The 17,755-nt window shown below is 39.7% G+C and overlaps 1 protein-coding gene across 1 annotated transcript in view; it reads left to right on the top strand.

The window, feature by feature from the left end:
• The window catches only part of csmd2 (CUB and Sushi multiple domains 2), a 1,704,811-nt gene that overhangs the window by 24,078 nt on the left and 1,662,978 nt on the right, over positions 1-17,755 (top strand). The gene's annotated exons all lie outside the window — the stretch shown is intronic.

The following is a 17,755-nucleotide window of genomic DNA, read 5'->3' as shown; positions in this document are numbered from 1 at the left end:
TCCTACATGTGTAAATAATATTTATTATCATTTTAACATTCAAGATTCAGACACCATTCCGTGTTCTGATCTGTCTTCATGAATTAATTGTCTTTAAGATGGTTTTAAAAGTCCAGTGGATAAAGTGGCATGAAATGATGATGTAAAATGTGTTAAAACAACTTCTACGATCATTTGCTTGACCTTGTCACAATAATTGTGCTGCATCAATTCACTTAAATATTTCATATTCAAATCCAAGACTTCAAAGTATATAGTTCTGCTTTGAACTCGAGGTAAGAAATCACAATTCTGAGCATTGAGATCAAACGGGTAATATGTCTGGGTGATCATACATCATCAACAGCTACGATGTGGATCTGATCAGATTTTAATCCTGAAGGAAGCATCTTTTGCTTTGTCTAAGATATTTGCTAATAAGTTGAAGTCAAGCACCAGTAATAGCTTTAAGTCTATCCTCAGCTAGTGTTCATATGTAGACAGTGACTGGGATACTGCAGGCTCATGATAAAATCCAGTTTCCACAGATGGTGCTCACTTGTCTCTTACAGGAACAAACAGGAGGAGGCCATCCAGCCCTTGAGTCTATTTAACCATTCCAAAAGATCAAGCCTCATTATAATCAGAAACTTATAGGCATATGGAAATGTGTGAGTTAGTGAGCTATAGAATTAATTATCCTTATTAACAATAAATTTTAAAGAGAATTCATTAGTAAATGTGTTAACCTCTGTAACTCAATTTAGATTATCAATTGAATAAAATGCTTGAAGGATATTCACAAAGAAACCATTTTTCAAACTGTGGAACTCATGAGCAGATTATTTCTTGGTGTGAAAATGAGCAGCAGAGCAAAAGGCCATTTTGCCCATCCTGCTGAGGATGGGTTTCTGAAAAAGCTAACCTATTTGGGCCAATCATGTTGCCTGGCTTTGCAAAGTATTGTTGACCTGAGAAGTAGGTGTGTACTTTTGCCAGATAAATCATTTGAGACAATTACAGAAAGATTGGTACATAGGAAAATCTCCATTATCAGGTCACCATTTTGACTTTACTAGAACTTCATTTGGATATGTTGGCATGCAAAATTGTATTTTGTGATGTTAACCTGAGATGTTTTGAGATGAGAAAATGTAAACAGTACAAGCAAAGAGTCAACAGGCATTTCAACAGAATTGTTACTGTTGGGTTTAAACCCATTACTGCCTTGAAGCTATCATGTATGTGTGCACGAAGACTCAGTAGGATTTGAAGAAAGATTTATGAATGTGGCTGAAAGACAAACTTTTAACATCAGTTGTAAAATGTTGAACTGAAATTAGAAATGGAAGACAATTCTTAAAGAGGAGGTTGCAGCAGACACAAGACATTTCTATTAGGAACTAGGTCAAGGACATAGCACTATCTAGTGGCAGGAGGTCTGCAATTGCCTTGGGACAAGGAAATGTTTACATATGAAATTGTTGCAAGTGTTTACAGGAGCAGTTTCCAATATAAATGTTGTTTAAATAAGAATACTCAATCATGACTGTGGAAAGTAGGTTTATGTGCTGTATGCATGGTATTGAAGTAAAACATTGATGTGGATTCAATTCAAACATTGATTTTGATTCAATCTATCAAATGACACTGAATTGAAAAAAAACCCGTCTCAAATGAGTTGCAAAATCATTTGGGACCTCGACTTGTGTATGAATCCATTGCTGAGTACTTCATAGACTTTTCCATGATTTAAAAAATGTTCAAAAAGAGATCATTGTCAGTAGAGCCACAATGGTTGTAACTGGTTCAGAAAGGTCTCACAATGTTTTAATATTCAGTTGCCTTCCTGCACTGAGAGAAAATCAATTTGCACACTCAGACTTGTGTAGTTTACCCGTATTTTACTGAACTTTATATTTCTTTCAAACTACTGGGCCGCCCATACCCATGCCTGACAGCACCTCGCATGTACCAAAGGCCACATGGGCTGCAGTAATTTAAGAAGGCGATTTCCATCACCTTCTCAAGGGTTAATTAGAGATGGGCAGTAACTGTGAGCATTGCCAGTGACACCCACATACCATGAACAAATTTTTAAAATAAACGCCTGACAGCTAAGCTTCCAATTTAATTATTTATGGCAACTCCAGACTTTGAATGTTATACAAACTCTGACTGAAATCTGCTGTATTGACTGTTTGAGGTGACATTTACTGAATATGCGCTGAGGCACGTCAAATAGGGGAGTGACAGCCAGCTCCATCTTGACTTGGAATTTACCATTGGCAGAGCTGACTAAACCTGTTCCAGGAATAGATACATCACAATGTCAAAGTTTTCTTCAAAGTAAAATTGTTAAATGGAAACTTAAAGCATATATGGTGCAGCATGTTTTTGACAAAAAAGGGAATTACTTGCATTTATATAGCACTTTGCATGGCTACTGAAGATTGTGAAGTGCTTCTGTGCTGTAGTCACTGTGTAATGTAGGAAGTGCAGCAGGCAATCTGTACACAGAAAACTCCCACGAACAGCAATGTGATAATGATTAGATAAACTGTTCTAATGATGATGATTGAGGGAGAATTGATGTCCCTGGCAACAGGAATAACCTCCCTGCTTTTAGAAATAGTGCTATGACGTCTTTTTGTGTAAACTGGCAGATGAGGGCTGTTTTTTTTTTAGAATTAGAATCCCTACAGTGTGGAAACAGGCCCTTTGGCTCAACAAGTCCTCACCAACCCTCTGAAGAGTAACCCGTCCAGACTCATTTCCCGACATTTCCCCTGACGAATGGACTTAACACTAAGCACAATTTAGCATGGCCAATTCACCTAACTTGCATGTCTTTGGGTGAATGTCTTACTCAAAAGATCGTACCTCGGACAGTGCAGCACACATTCAGTTCAGCAATATGTCAGTCTTGTATTGGTCTTGGGAGCTTATGGATGATCTAATCATTCAGGATGGAAAGCCATAGCCGCCTCAAAGTCTCTGATGACTGCTTTCCCATTCAACTTGCTATTTGTGTCATGATATAACAGTCACATTTTCTCACACTTGCTCAAGAAGAGGTCCTTCCTTTACTGGGAAGCATGTGCCAAACGATCTTGGTATATGTTGGAGGACTAGGAGAGGCTATCGGCTGCAAAGCCAGGTTAATCAGCTCACACTAGAAGAAAGCTGAACATGCCAACAGTACACATCTAGTAGAGTATATTGAGCCAAGAACCTTTGTCAACATCTCATACAACGGTTAGGTCACAGGTGGTTATTTAGAAAAACACAAGTTTTGGACAAATTATGCATGTTCTTGCAACCAAGATCCATACAGAATATAATGGACAGTTCTGCTCTCTGCACAGGAAGTGACTGCAGAGACTGTAACTCTGAAGATGGATGAGGGAGATCCAGTAGATGTAATGTACCTGGACTTTCAGAAAGCTTTTGATAAAGTCCCACATAGGAGGTTAGTGAGCAAAATTAGGACGCATGGTGTTGGGGGCAAAGTACTAACTTGGATTGAAAGTTGGTTGGCTGATAGGAAACAAAGAGTAGTGATAAACGGCTTCATTTCGGAATGGCAGGCAGTGACCAGTGGGGTACCGCAGGGATCAGTGCTGGGACTGCAGCTTTTTACAATATATGTTAATAATATAGAAGATGGTATTAGCAATAACATTAGCAAATTTGCTGATGATACTAAGCTGGGTGGCAGGGTGAAATGTGAGGAGGATGTTAGGAGATTACTGGGTGACCTGGACAAGTTAGGTGAGTGATCAAACGCATGGCAGATGCAGTTTAATGTGGATAAATGTATGGTTATCCACTTTGGTGGCAAGAACAGGAAGGCAGATTACTACCTAAATGGAATCAATTTAGGTAAAGGGGCAGTACAGAGAGATCTGGGTGTTCTTGTACACCAGTCAATGAAGGTAAGCATACTGGTACAGCAGGTAGTGAAGAAGACTAATAGCATGCTGGCCTTCATAACAAGAGGGATTGAGTACAGAAGCAAAGAGGTTCTTTTGCAGCTGTACAGGGCCCTATTGAGACCACACCTGGAGTACTGTGTGCAGTTCTGGTCTCCAAATTTGAGGAAAGACATTCTAGCTATTGAGGGAGTGCAGCGTAGGTTCACGAGGTCAATTCCTGGAATGGTGGGATTACCTTACACTGAAAGACTGGAGCAACTGGGCTTGTATACCCTTGAGTTTAGAAGACTGAGAGGGAATCTGATTGAGACATATAAGATTATTAAAGGATTAGACACTGTGGAGGCAGGAAACATGTTTCCCCTGATGGGTGAGTGCCGAACCAGAGGACATAGCTTAAAAATATGGGGTAGACCATTTAGGACAGAGATAAGGAGAAACTTCTTCACCCAGAGAGTGATGGCTGTGTGGAATGCTCTGCCCAGAGGGCAGTGGAGGTTCAGTCTCTGGATTCATTTAAGAAAGAGTTAGATAGAGCTCTCAAGGATTGTGGAATCAAGGGTTATGGAGATAAGGCAGGAACAGGACACTGATTAAGGATGATCAGCCATGATCATATTGAATGGTGGTGCAGGCTTGAAGGGCAAAATGGCCTACTCCTGCACCTATTGTCTATTGTTGAGTTTTGCATCATGTGCTCACTCTTAAAAGCTGCAGGGATCACATTTCCAGCCCTGGCAATTTACTGTAATTATAGGCCAGCTTAGTTTATACACTTTGGCAGTTTTCCCAGAAAATAACTCGGGGAATATATTTTAGAGTGTAACCATATTCCAAAGGGCGATAGGGCAACCCAGCTCCAGAAGTCATTTCAGGCTCATCCAAATATGAGAAAACGTACTGAATTCCTCCAGGTAAAGCAGGAGTGGCATCAACGCAACATTTGGTGTGGTGTCAAGGAATCCCAGTAAAATTGAAGACAATATAAATGAGTTGGAAGGTTTTCTTGTGTTTGGAGTCACAACTCTTGCAAAAGAAGATATGGCTGTTGGAGGTCAATTATCTCATCCCAGAGCCTTAATGCAGCAATAGTGACCTGGAATCAACCATCTTTAGCTGCTTTGACAGTGACTTTCTCGCCAACATACAGGTGGTTCGTTTATAACACGATGGTTGTGTTCTTATAGCAACCCCGCATTGTGGAAAAATCCCACTTCAGAAACCGCGCTTAAAAAGTGTTGGTGATGTAATCGTGTTACAGTGAACATATGTTTTAAAAGTTCATGCTTTAGAAACAGTGTCTCCAATTCATGAAAAACATTTTAGCGAGTTCACAATAACGAAATGCACATGACAGCAGAATGACCTGTAATGCCAGAGATGCTTGCTAATGTCCAATCTGTGTGGTCATATTATGGCCACTTTTCTTGATCCTTGAGGCTTTCTGACTCATTATCAGGGATGCTACTGACTGTGCTGCAAAGCTGGCTTTAGTGAGAATTGCAGACGTTAGAGAGTCAGAGTGGGTAGAGAGTTAGGCTGGAAAAAGCACAACAGGTCAAGCAGTGTCAGAGGAGAAGGGGGGGCAACATTTTAGGTCGGAACCATTCATCAGGGGGGGGGGAGAGATTTGGAAGCTATTGAATTCTATGTTAATGCCATATGGTTGTGCTGTACTGTAGTCTACACATTTTCAGAGCAGAATACTCATTAGTTGCTTTGTTTTGACTAAAGTTTCAACAATGTTGTAGGATCCTTGTATTTATGCTGCATTCTCACCAGTGGACTATAAATCCATAAAGCTTAGACCTATGTTTTTGAATAGTGATGCATTTCATGCTAAGCAGCTATGTGTTATGGGATTGATCAGTTTGATTTGTGATGTAGCTAAATAAATTGCAACTAACAAAGATTTGAGGTCTTGTTAATCTTGTAAAAGAAGATTTACTGACATCCTTATGTTTATAAGGCAATTTTGTAAATTTATGATCAGCATATTATTTACCAAAAGAATTATTGCCAAATTTTAATTGCTGAAATATACAGTTTTATATTCCAACAAGCCTTGTTGCCTTGGAGACAACAATATACTGGAAATTTTACAAGAATCTGCACTATATTTTAACAGAACATGTCCTTGGATATAATTAAGAGAGTGGACTTCTTTTGATTTTGTTTGAATTGATGTTGAGGTGGTATCTACTTCAAATTCAAATAGCCTCATTCTAAGGTTGTAAGCATAATAATCTGCCATCTTCTTCTATACATCAGACATATGCAATTACTATCAGTAGTTCAATTGGAAGATTTCTTCATAAGTTTATACAGCAACAATAAACTTGCATTTAAGTTGCACTTATACATCCCTATAATATCACAAAGGACCAAATAATCAAATGAGCACTTTTGAAGTGATAATTATTAATCTGTTCAGAAACCACACATAATTGACAAAATCCCAGAAACAGCAGTGAAGGAAATTACCTGATCTGTTCATTGAAGTTGGTTTCGGGGTAAAGGTTGACTGAGATAAAGGGTAATTGGCTCATGAGTCAAAGTTGTGTCTCATTTATTTAAAGAATATGTCGCGGTGAGGTTTAATGAGCTTGCTCACCCTGTCTTACCAACCATCCTCATTAATTACTGACCACTCTTTATAGCATCTTTCACATCTGGGTACATGGATGGGATAGGTATAGAAGGATATGGGATCCAAATGTTGGGTAATGGGACTAGTTTAAATTGTTAAAACTGGGCGACATTTACAAGTTAGGCTGAAGGGTGTGTTTCCATGCTGTGGTCCTCTAATGACTCTGACAGTTGCTGCTCCATCTTCCCTCGTGTCATTCCCACAACAATGCAGCACTTAGTGGTATCCCAGAATTCACCAGTGTTGCTTGCACCTGCATTAACTTTAAAACCTGTTGTGCACCCAGACCAGCACTGTTAGTGTGGACCTGCCCTGCAGAATTCCCAATGTTGCCCTGGACTGCAGGAACTTTGGTGCCCTGTTTTGTGGGACAGAATCCAGGAGTTTCACCTGGAAGAGTTGTGTTGATGCAAGACATTCTTCTCCACTAGGACAAGCAGTGGAGACCATGGCACCAGACCATATCAGCCCAATCAGAGATTGGCACCAGGATTAAAGCCCCCTCAGCTGTTGGAATGAACACCTAGCACTTTCAGGAGAAAATCAATGTCCTTCACCAATGTTATGGCCCAGGCCAGAGCTCTCAAAATACCTTTTAAGAAGTTAACCCAGACCTTAAGTTTTTCTTATCTTAAAGATAGATGTGAAGTGCATGTTCTAATTGAAGCAACTGGTCAAATGACGCAACTTTAAGAAAAACACGATTTATTTAGACGCTATGGTTAACAAACAAAAGAAAAAGGAATTTCAAATAACCTAACTATTGGAAAACTTAATGGAATAATGCATACAGTTCCTGTTACAAATTAACTGTTCCAATATAGTAACATAACTCTTGGCAAAAAGGCAAATTCAGACAGTCATGCATCCAGGAGAAAGAACCATTAAGAGAAAATTCAGAGAGTAGCAGCCAAGAGTTATTCACTGAAGTTTCCAACTCTTTTGAGACCCCAAACAGCTTGTGAGGTACTGAAAAAAAAAAGCTCAGAAAACTGGATTTATGAGAGCTGGCATTAGCCATTCTGGCTGCTTCCATTGTTCCAACTTAATAACAACTAAAGGCCTCAAATTGTTTAATTAATTAGTTTCTAAGTAGCTGGTTTGGTGCCTCTGCCTTACAAACTCTCCTCAAAAAAATCCATTACAAACTAACCTTTTAAAGTGACAACATCACACCAAATTCCAGGACTCTCTTTCTCCTTCTCTTTCTCTGCTACTGTACCAACCTCCCAACAAATCTCCAAGCTCCACTATTCTCACTATTGCCTGTAACATCTTGCCCACTCCAACAAGCATACCACGTTTTGCTTTCTTCTTTGCAAACCTCTGAGGCCTCTGTGTTGCAACAATTTCCCAAACAGCTTTCCTCTAAGGAAAACAGCCTCTAAAAGGGCAGCGGAACATTATGCAGGCAATGTGCAATCTCATTTGCCTTCTTTCCATCATGAGGAAAGGCTGCTGATTCCAACTGCCCCAAGAATTGGGTCCAGAGACTGGCCTTGACTTACTGTGCCAGGGCATCTGAATGAAAGCCATTGCCTTGACTTGAGTTCAGCCTGTGACAACCAGGACAAGTCTCCTTTATTCCTGTGCTAAATGGCACAATAAGACAGAAGTATATGAGCCCTTTTTCCCTGAGGAAGCAAAGCACCAAATACACAAGGCAAGCCAGTGCAAGACAGGGAGGCTGTGAGCATTCAGAGTGTGTGTGTGCTATGGGAACAGTGAGCAAAGAGGCCACTGATACAACCTGGTCCAGTCCACGAGCTGGCTGTGGGTCCCGAAGTGCTTTACACTGAGAGTTGTCAGCAAAGCCCGAGGTATGGTATTGAAGTGCAGAAGTCTCATAAGTGAATCAGCGAAGAGCTATGAGGCTTTGTCAGAGGTTGGCACATGTCAGACACCAATATCTGTGAATGTGAGGTACATTTGGCTGGTACTCATTGCACATGCTCTGAGATGGTTAAGCCTGTTTTCCAACATGGAGGTCACTCCGAGCAAGTGACAAAACAAATCTGCCACATGTTTGCACTGGTTTCCTTGTCTGGTTTTCCTGACATTGAGCATGTTCATAGAATTTGGTAAGATGGGGGACTGGCTATTAATAAGGCAAGTTGAACCACTAACATGAGGTTGCATAAACAGTGATTGCTGCCTAACCAGAAACTGACAGTGCCATTTGTGAAAGGTGGTGTGGGCTTTGCCACACTTGTCCATCTGTGCCACACATCTCGCCACATCCCATGTCACTCAGACCTATGTCAGATTCCACCCCTCTTTAGAATACTGCCATCATTACTTTTACATCAAACTCTGAGGGGGCTAATGGAGTCTCCATGTAATGCTATTTGAGACCATTTGTACCTTCATTTGACTCTGCATCGGATTCCTGGCAATCTGTCCAGGACTACAGTGTGGGCATTTCAACATCAAACAGATGGCAGCACAGCAGGTTGCTTCTCACCGCCATGGTACTCGAGAAGAGCAACAAATGCTGGCCTTACCCGTGAAAGAACAGTACAGCACAGGAATAGATCCTTCGGCCCATGATGTTGTGCTGAGTGTAATACCAAAATTAAACTAATCCCTTCTGCCTGCCCTTGTACCATCTCCTACTTTTTCTTGCATATTCATGTGCTTATCTAAAAGTCTCTTAAAGGCCCCTGTCATATCTTCCTTTGCCACCACCCCTGGCAGCACATTGCAGACGCCTACCATTGTGTGTAAAAGAAAAACACTTGCCCCTCACATCTCCTTTGAACTTTTTCCCCTCCCCTTAAATGCATGTCCCCTAATATTAGATGTTTGAAAAGATTCTGTCAACCTTGTCTATGCATCTCATAATTTATGAGACTTTTATCAAGTCGCCCTTCAGCCTCCGCCACTCCAGAGAAAACAAGCTGAGTTTTTCTCGCCTCTCCTTTATAGCTGATATCCTCTAATTAAGGCAGCATCCTGGTAAACCTCTTCTGCATCTCCTTGAAAGCCTTCACATCTTTCCTATCTTGTGGCAACCAGAACTGAATGTGATATACTCAAAGTGTGGCCTAACCAAAGTTTTATAAAGTTGCCCAACATGACATTCCTACTTGTACTCAATTCCTTGACCAATAAAGGTGAGCATGCCATACACCGCCATTACCACCTTGTCGATATGTTTGACCAATTTCAGAAAGTTTGCATCCTAGCAGCAAATAATACATTTAAAAATAATCTTTGGTCAATGCATCACTCCCTCAGTATTGCACGGAAGTGTTTGCCTGCAGGAATATTGGATAATCTTCATAAGTACTCTAAAACAAAACAATGTGGTTCCCTCTAATTGTTTTTAATATTTCTTAAGTTTGACTTATGCTGAAAATTCATTTTTGCTGAGTAGGGAGAAATAAAGCACGAGGAGGTGATTCGGTCCTTTAGAGCCTGCTCCATCTTATAATATGGTCCTGGCTGATGGTCTAACTCAGTCCCATGCTCCTGCTTTCTCCCCAAACCCTTTGGTTCTTTGGGTTAAAGAGTCCACATCTAACTCCCCCTTGAAAACATTTCAATGTTTTACCTTCAACCATTTTCTGAAGCTGAGAATTCCACAGGCTGTATAGCTCAGGAATAACTTTGCAGTTATTTCGTCATTTTGGTAAACTCCTAGCTTGTGCAGGTTTAAGGAATTTTCTTCTCCAAAAGGTGCTGAAATTCGATTTTATTTATTTGTTGTCATGAGTATTTTGTTACAAAGTACGGTGAAAACTCTTGTATAGTTCCGCTCCTCTCCAGCGCCATCTTAAAACACAGAAATAAACCAAAACACAGAATATAATGGCAGAAAAATAAAGACATAAAGTTCAACTTTACAGTCCTTCTTATGTGCTCATCATTAGTCTGGAGTTGGCAGCTATGAGTTTTTGAGTATTCTTGAGGTTGAATTGACAAATGTTTGATTAGCAAAGAGGTGAAAGGTTATTGGCAATTGTTGGAAATATGAAGTCGTCAAATCAGTGAGGATCTTCTTAAATACCGAAGCTTGCCTGAGGGGCAACTGACCTGCTTCTGCTCCTAATCCATATCTTCTTATCCATGCACTTAAGAATAAGGAATGTCACATATTTTATATTGTCAAGACCATTTCTTATTTCCTTTGTATTTGTACAGTTGGCTAAAAATGACAAAGATATTGCTTTAAATAAAGGAAACTGCACAGAGATGGCTCTCGTTTAAAAAAATCTTATGTTTACTGAGCACAATGTTATTATTATTCCTCGATTTAGTGAGAACAATAATAGACAAACCAGAGCCCAATATGCTCTGAACTCAGAGACCGTTGTTTGACAACAATGTTTTGATTGGTTCTTGACAGATGACCATGGCTTGTGAGGCACCAATGAAGAAGAAGCATGCAGCTTACAAATTAAAACCATCAGAAATCTCTATCTTTTTCCAGTGTGCAGTTATCAGAAAGTTACCAGTGATAGCTAGTTGGCTTTCTTATGCCCTTCTCTGTAAATATTCTATTGAAAGGAAAAAGGGAAATCACAGTCAGAGATTTTGAAAAGGGCAAATTCTCAACCAGTGAATGAAGGACAAAATAGTGAACAGAAGAACCTTGCATTAACAGCACAGAACAAAATGAAAGCAAACAATTAATCAAACCCTGTGTTCCAGACTGGTGCCATTGAACTGTGTCTCTCTGATTCTTTTTTATTTTCTCTCTGTTTTCCACCCTTAGTATCCTTGCCTTGTGTGTCTTTGACCGTCATTTCGTTTGTGTGTGAATGGGGTAAGTTAAGAAAAGGTAGAGGTTAGGTTATAGAGTTATAAGTTAAAAATTCCTATTTCCTAACTGCCATTGGTTAAAGACAATTCGTTCACGATAAACAGTTGCTTTCTTGTTAAGTACAGAAACTTGGTGAGTGTTTTCTTTTAACAGTCAGAAAAATTGTGGACTTTTGAGTAGTTTAACTAAATTTTTCCAGATTTGTGATGAGTTGGTGGGAAACACCTCCCCATTGATATTGATGACTCTGTATATATTTCCAAGGAGTATTAATTGGTCGATGCTGCGACCTGTACCCTCACCACAGAGAGCTGCAGGACAGCTTGTTTGGCCAGAGGTTATCAAGATTTCAGTCATGCTAGAAGCTGTAGAAAACAGGATTAGGTCTGCAAGTAGTTGCAGGCATAGCGGACTTGGGAATGTAGGCCAAAGGCTAATGAAAAGAAGCCTTTAATCAAAAGTTTCATTTCCTGCCTAAGGCCTGAATAGGTGTATTTTAAGGTGCTCCCTGCCCCTCTCTCAAACCCTTTTCAGTCAGTGAGAAAATTGAGACCAGTCAGAAAAATGCCCTTCAACAATCATTAGCTGGCCGTTTAAGGTCTCATTTGTCTTAAATAGATTGACCCAGGCTGTTATTTCACAGTAAATTCTCAAAGGTTGAGTTGGACAAACATTTAAGTTGTTTTTCGGTCTTCTTCCCAGCTATGACTCATTGAGGCATGTAGAATTCTGCCCCACATTGATGGCAGACATTCTATCAATGAGTGAGTGTATGTTCAGCTGAGACAGACAAATCCTTGATCTCTTTGGGAGTGGAGGGAGATGGAGAATGGATGGGAACAAATGAGTTAAGACAGCACCTTTTAACGGAAGCAACAGTTAGGGTCAAGAAACAGGGCCTTGGCAATAGCATCCACATTGTATCAAAGCATAAAAAGGAATATCAGACAGGAGTGTATTAAATGATGGAGTGAACTTGGAATGCCATTTTATCTATTCATGAACATATTTCTTATATGTTGAAGTTAATTTGGTTTGTATGGAGAATTGTACAGTTGCACGATGCGTCTCAAACTGTTGTGTTGCATAGTTGCACATTACTGAGATATTTGCCTGTTTGTAATGTGAAAAATTATAGAGGCATAGAGAGGTACAGCACAGGAACAGACCCTTCAGTCCAACTCATCCATACCAACCAGATATCCCAACCCAATCTAGTCCCACCTGGCCCATATCCCTCCAAATGCTTCCGATTCATATACCCATCCAGATGCCTTTTAAATGTTGTAATTGTACTAGCCTCCACCACTTCCTCTGGCAGCACATTCCATACACGTACCACCCTCTGCATGAAAACGTTGCCCTTTAAGTCTCTTTTATATCTTTCCCCTCTCACCCTAAACCTATGCCCTCTAGTTCTGGACTCCTCTAATCCAGGAAAAGACTTTGTCCATTTATCCTAACTATGCCCCTCATGATTTTATAAATCTCTATAAGTTCACCCCTCAGCTTCTGACACTCCAGGGAAAGCAGTCCCAGCCTATTCAACCTCTCCCTATAGCTCAAATCCTCCAACCCTGGCAACATCCCTGTAAATCTTTTCTGAACCCTTTCAAGTTTCAGAAATTCTAAATGCTTTTGATGGAGCTATAAAGTTTTAACGGAATCTTGGAATTTGGATGGCCAATTCTAAATCCTAAAAAGTTACCTGAATCTAGGGGACACAATTTTGTCTTTTTATAGTGACTCTACTTGGTAACTTTGAGGGGAAGTGTTTAAAGCCCCATTGAGAAAATAAAATGAATTGACCTGCAGCTCTATGTCTAGGTTACATAAGGAAACAACTATAACACTAGTGTAATCATTTGGGAGGTGAATCTTAAGGAGAGTGGCTTGTTAAGCCCATAATTGTGCATTGCTACTTTCTTTATATAATATTCTTCCTCCCATGAATTATTTAAAGTACTTTTTTCTCTTTTCAACTTTTTTGTAGCGTGAGTGGATTATCTATACCTACATATTGTGAAAGTCACTTGTGTAGATTTATTAAAAGGAAATCCTGCAGTTTTTCCATGACATACACATCACTATCTTCACTTGAGGTCCTTTCTACTTAATGGTCAATGTGTAGAGTGGGCTAACTTTTCCTCACTGCTATTGAAAATGTGTGCTGTGAAGATTGCATTTCAGCAATTGTTAACAAAATGACACACATTTTCGATGCCTTCAGATTGCGAGCATAGATTTTTCTACCTGAGAAATTGAATGGTGGAAAATAATTTTGATTGAATGTTTGAAAGAAGTTTTTTCCAAACATTAGTCTTTTACAGTATAATTATAAATTTGCCATTGTGGAATGATAAATAGCATGGTTTTCAATATGACTGAGACACCATAAAATGAAACAATTATTTATCAGGGCCTCTAAGCTGTCATTTTCTTTTCCACCTTTTCCTTTCTTGTTGACATCACTGGCTGGGCCAACATGTCTTACTCATTCGTAATGGCCCTTGAAGAGATTGCATTGAACTACCGAATTAAACTTTTGCTGTCGATGGGGGTGGGGTGGAGGTAGATACAGGGCGGCAGGTATATCAACAGTACTGAAAACAAGAAAATGCTGGACATCACAGCAGGTCGGGCAGCATCCGTGGAGAGAGAGCAAGCTAACATTTCAAGTTTTTAGATGACTCTTCAGAGCAGTTTTTTTTTTAGAAAGGGGTCCCAGTATTTGAAATCATCTTTGTGTTTGCTACTTTGCATTTTTGAAAAACTTATTTGGGCAATGCATAGATATTATTGTTACATATTAAGAAATGTATGTAAGATACTTTAGTGTGGTGTTGGCAAAACTTTTATTTTTATTGAACTATTTCAAGAACATGAATTAATCATGGGCTATTAATGACAGTATTCTGTAAAAGAGATTTAGGTTAAAGAGCTTTTAAAGTTGGCATCTTCAATGTAGTACATTTACTTGCATAGTTAAACATTTCCCCACCTTCTCAACACATCAAAACCACACAAGAAAATGCTGCACGTGTGCATTTTGATTTTAAGTATGCATGTATTTGATCCAGTGTAAAAACAAACAAGAAAAGCTCCAAAAAAGGCCATGTTGCTTTCAAGTCAGTGACTAAATTTTATAAATAATCGAATATGTAACTATCATAGCTGCTAGATAATAAATCACAAAACCGACTACTTTACATCTTGCAATGCACTTAACTGTTTTCGGCTTCATTAGTTTCTCTTTCCCTCTGGAGCAATGGCTTTGCGTTCTGACCTGGTCTGTGTAAGAATTTTGAGTATCCTCATGCATGGATCAGAGTGCTACCTGACGGGTGCAACAAGCAGTCAGGAAGGCAAATGCTACGTTAGTCTTTATTGCAAGGAATTTGACATATTAGTGTAGGGAACGATTGCCTCATTTATATTGGCTATTGGTGAGACAAAACCTCGAGCGTGAGGTAGAGTTTTGCTGTCTTTACTCATGGACGGATATACTGATCACATAGAGTTCAACAATGATTCTCCAGATTGATTTTTGGTACAACAGGATTGAAGAATGTGCCTTCTTGTTTTGGAGTTTGAACAGTGGGAACTGCTTTTGTTGTATTAGGTGAAATTCTTTAAAGGTTAACATTTATTAAGTTAGATGCTAAAGGCTTTTTCCTCCTGATTGGACTGATGAGATGCAAGGATCACAGTAATGACACCATTTAGGATTGAGATGAGGAAAAATGTCTTCACTCAGAGGTTTGTGACTCTTTGGAATTCTGTACTCTAGAATGCTTTGCATTGAGTGCTGCTGATTATTTTCCAGATCCAGGTTGTCACATTCAACAATCCAAGATAATGAAGAAATGTGGAGAAAGAGAAAGAAAGTACAGTTGAGATGGAGGATCAGCCAAGATCCTCTGAAATAGTGCAGCAGGCTTGAGGAGCTACATGACTTATCTATTTCTTATGATCTTTCCTTCATTGTTAATGCCTGTGAGCTTGGTTTTCTCGATTTCTTTTGTCGTAAATTGATTTTACCATTGTTCAGTGCCACTTTTCCATATACTTCCACAGGGAATATGAGCAATTCATGGATTGAATACACAAATTTCCCATTCTCTAAACTGGAAACATTCCACAAATGGGTGCAGGTTATGCTCATGATTACATAGTTGATAGAATCTAGTGTAAATACAGCTGCCATAAATATGGGCATTTGTGTCCTGTCAGTCCCACCACGAGGTTCTGAAGAATTTGGTTGTTCTCACTGTCATCCAGTGAATATTTCTGAACTAGTTCTTGAATAATCCATTTTATTGATTTTTGCAGACACTTTATCCTTGATCTTTTGAGCTTCTTGAGTAGATTTCTCTAGAGCATTCTTTTCAAAAATGAAAGCATGTTGAAAATTGCTAAGCTTGGAGGATAGAAGCCATAATGAATTGCATGCATTTTATTGTCCTCCTTCTTTTGATTTAACATAATGGTAATTGCACATCAACTTCTGTCAGCTCCTATATGTAATACATTTTAAATGAGAAGCTTCATGAGCAGAATCTCTGCTTAATTCGCGATTGCTTAATTTGAATTTAAATCCTCCAAAAAAAACTCTCCTGTGTTTTGTTAAAATTGCTTAATAATTTCAACAATAAACAACTGAATTAACAGGAGGTGCTTAATCATTATCTTCAACAAGGTAGATAGAGCAGTGCTTTTTGAGGAGAATACGATCATAATTTACTCTTAATTGAAATGATGAATGATTTGCTATTTTTATTAACTCTTATCTCCATCCACTTTTGCCAATTTATTCATTATAAATTTTTATGTCCATATTAATAACGGGCACATCCAGCATAAAACCTCCAGGCTATAATTACAGTGATGTTATTAGTAACTGTGGAGAGAGGAACTTTTTTGAGGTTCTTCCTTGTTCTGATGAGATGTCAAGCAACACACTATCACTCCATACAGCCAGTGTAGGAGACCATATTGGAGTTTCCGAATCCGTGTATTGGCCTCATTACAGAAGCCAATCTCCAAGATCTCCCAGTGCTACCATTGCCCAAGACCATATCTCTGAGGGAACGAAACTCTGCAGCCATGGTTATGTTATGCTAGTGTTGCACTTCTCCCAACAAGACCCTGAAGTTTGCATGAGTTTTTCACTGACAAAGGTCTCCCTCCTCCTGTGTATGTCCAGGAGTCGATTATGAGCCTACACTGGCTGATATGTGGCCTAATACAAAAACATGGTACTTTGGATGTTACATGTGAAGATCCCCTTCCGATTGGGTTTAGGGAAGTTGTGATGCAGTTTTCGCCCTTCCCTTTATATGTTACGTTGGTGATGTCTGTGTTCAGGATCCAAACTCTCGACAACACAATTTAGAACAGTGTTTGTCCTTGAAAACCAAGGCCTGTTGGTTTGAATACACAGGGCAGGGGTACACTGTTACCACTTTTGCCTGCTGACATTTATCTATAGTGGTATCTACGTGCCTTTAACACAAATGTTGCTGGAACACAGTTGGTCAGGCAGCATCCATGGAGAGAGAACAAGCTGATGTTTTGTGTCTAGATGATTCTTCAACAGAGCTGCCAGAAAAATAAAGTTGTGAAGCTGAATCCTTTGCCGAGGACAGTGTGTTCAGCTTAAGAAAGGGGAAGGTCAGGAGGTTTGTTGAAAACACCCATAAGGGCTGGGTTGGGGGGAGTGACCTCTGGGGGACAAGAAAAGGACAGTATCTGAGGGCTGGGAAGGGGTGACCTGCAAGCCTTCCCTCTTTGTCAACAGTATAATGAAGGGTGCAGTGATATTCTCATCATGCTTCCTCTTGGATAATGCTGACATTTTGCACCTCAACACCTTGTAACACATTTTGACATGGCTGTATGATTGGGATCCCCAGGATCTTTCCTGGGCTCCCCTTACAATTGCTGTTAAACCAAACTTTAGTCAATTGCTGGAATTGACAATTTGGAGTGTCTCTTCCCTATGGAAAAAGTGCTCTATCTGTTCATCGTTGATCCAAGATGAGACCTGATCTTGCTGAGCCTGCTTGAGGTTCTCTCTCGATCAATCGTGCCCTGGCTGTAGATGCTGTCAAGGATCCTACTCTGCTGCCTACTGTCATCTGCCTTTCCCCGATTATCTTATGGTTCAGGTGTGCCCTTCTAGTGCTGTTACCAGGTGTCCATTTGCCTCTTACTCCTTCCTCAGCATTTTGTTGACTGTCCAGATTAATTTTATCTAAGGTCTGTTTAATCTGCTGTGTTAAAAATCTAAGTCATTATCCAAATGAACTAAAGTGAGGGTTTTGACTGTAGATACTCCTGCTTTGTAAGCTATTGCCAAACTATTCAACACATCTCTTTACTATGTTCCCCCCTCCCCCCAGTGTCCTAGTAGCCAGT

This window comes from Chiloscyllium plagiosum, chromosome 27 (genome assembly GCF_004010195.1).
Source record: "Chiloscyllium plagiosum isolate BGI_BamShark_2017 chromosome 27, ASM401019v2, whole genome shotgun sequence".
Lineage (NCBI taxonomy): Eukaryota > Metazoa > Chordata > Chondrichthyes > Orectolobiformes > Hemiscylliidae > Chiloscyllium > Chiloscyllium plagiosum.
This window is presented reverse-complemented; position numbering and strand designations above follow the sequence as displayed.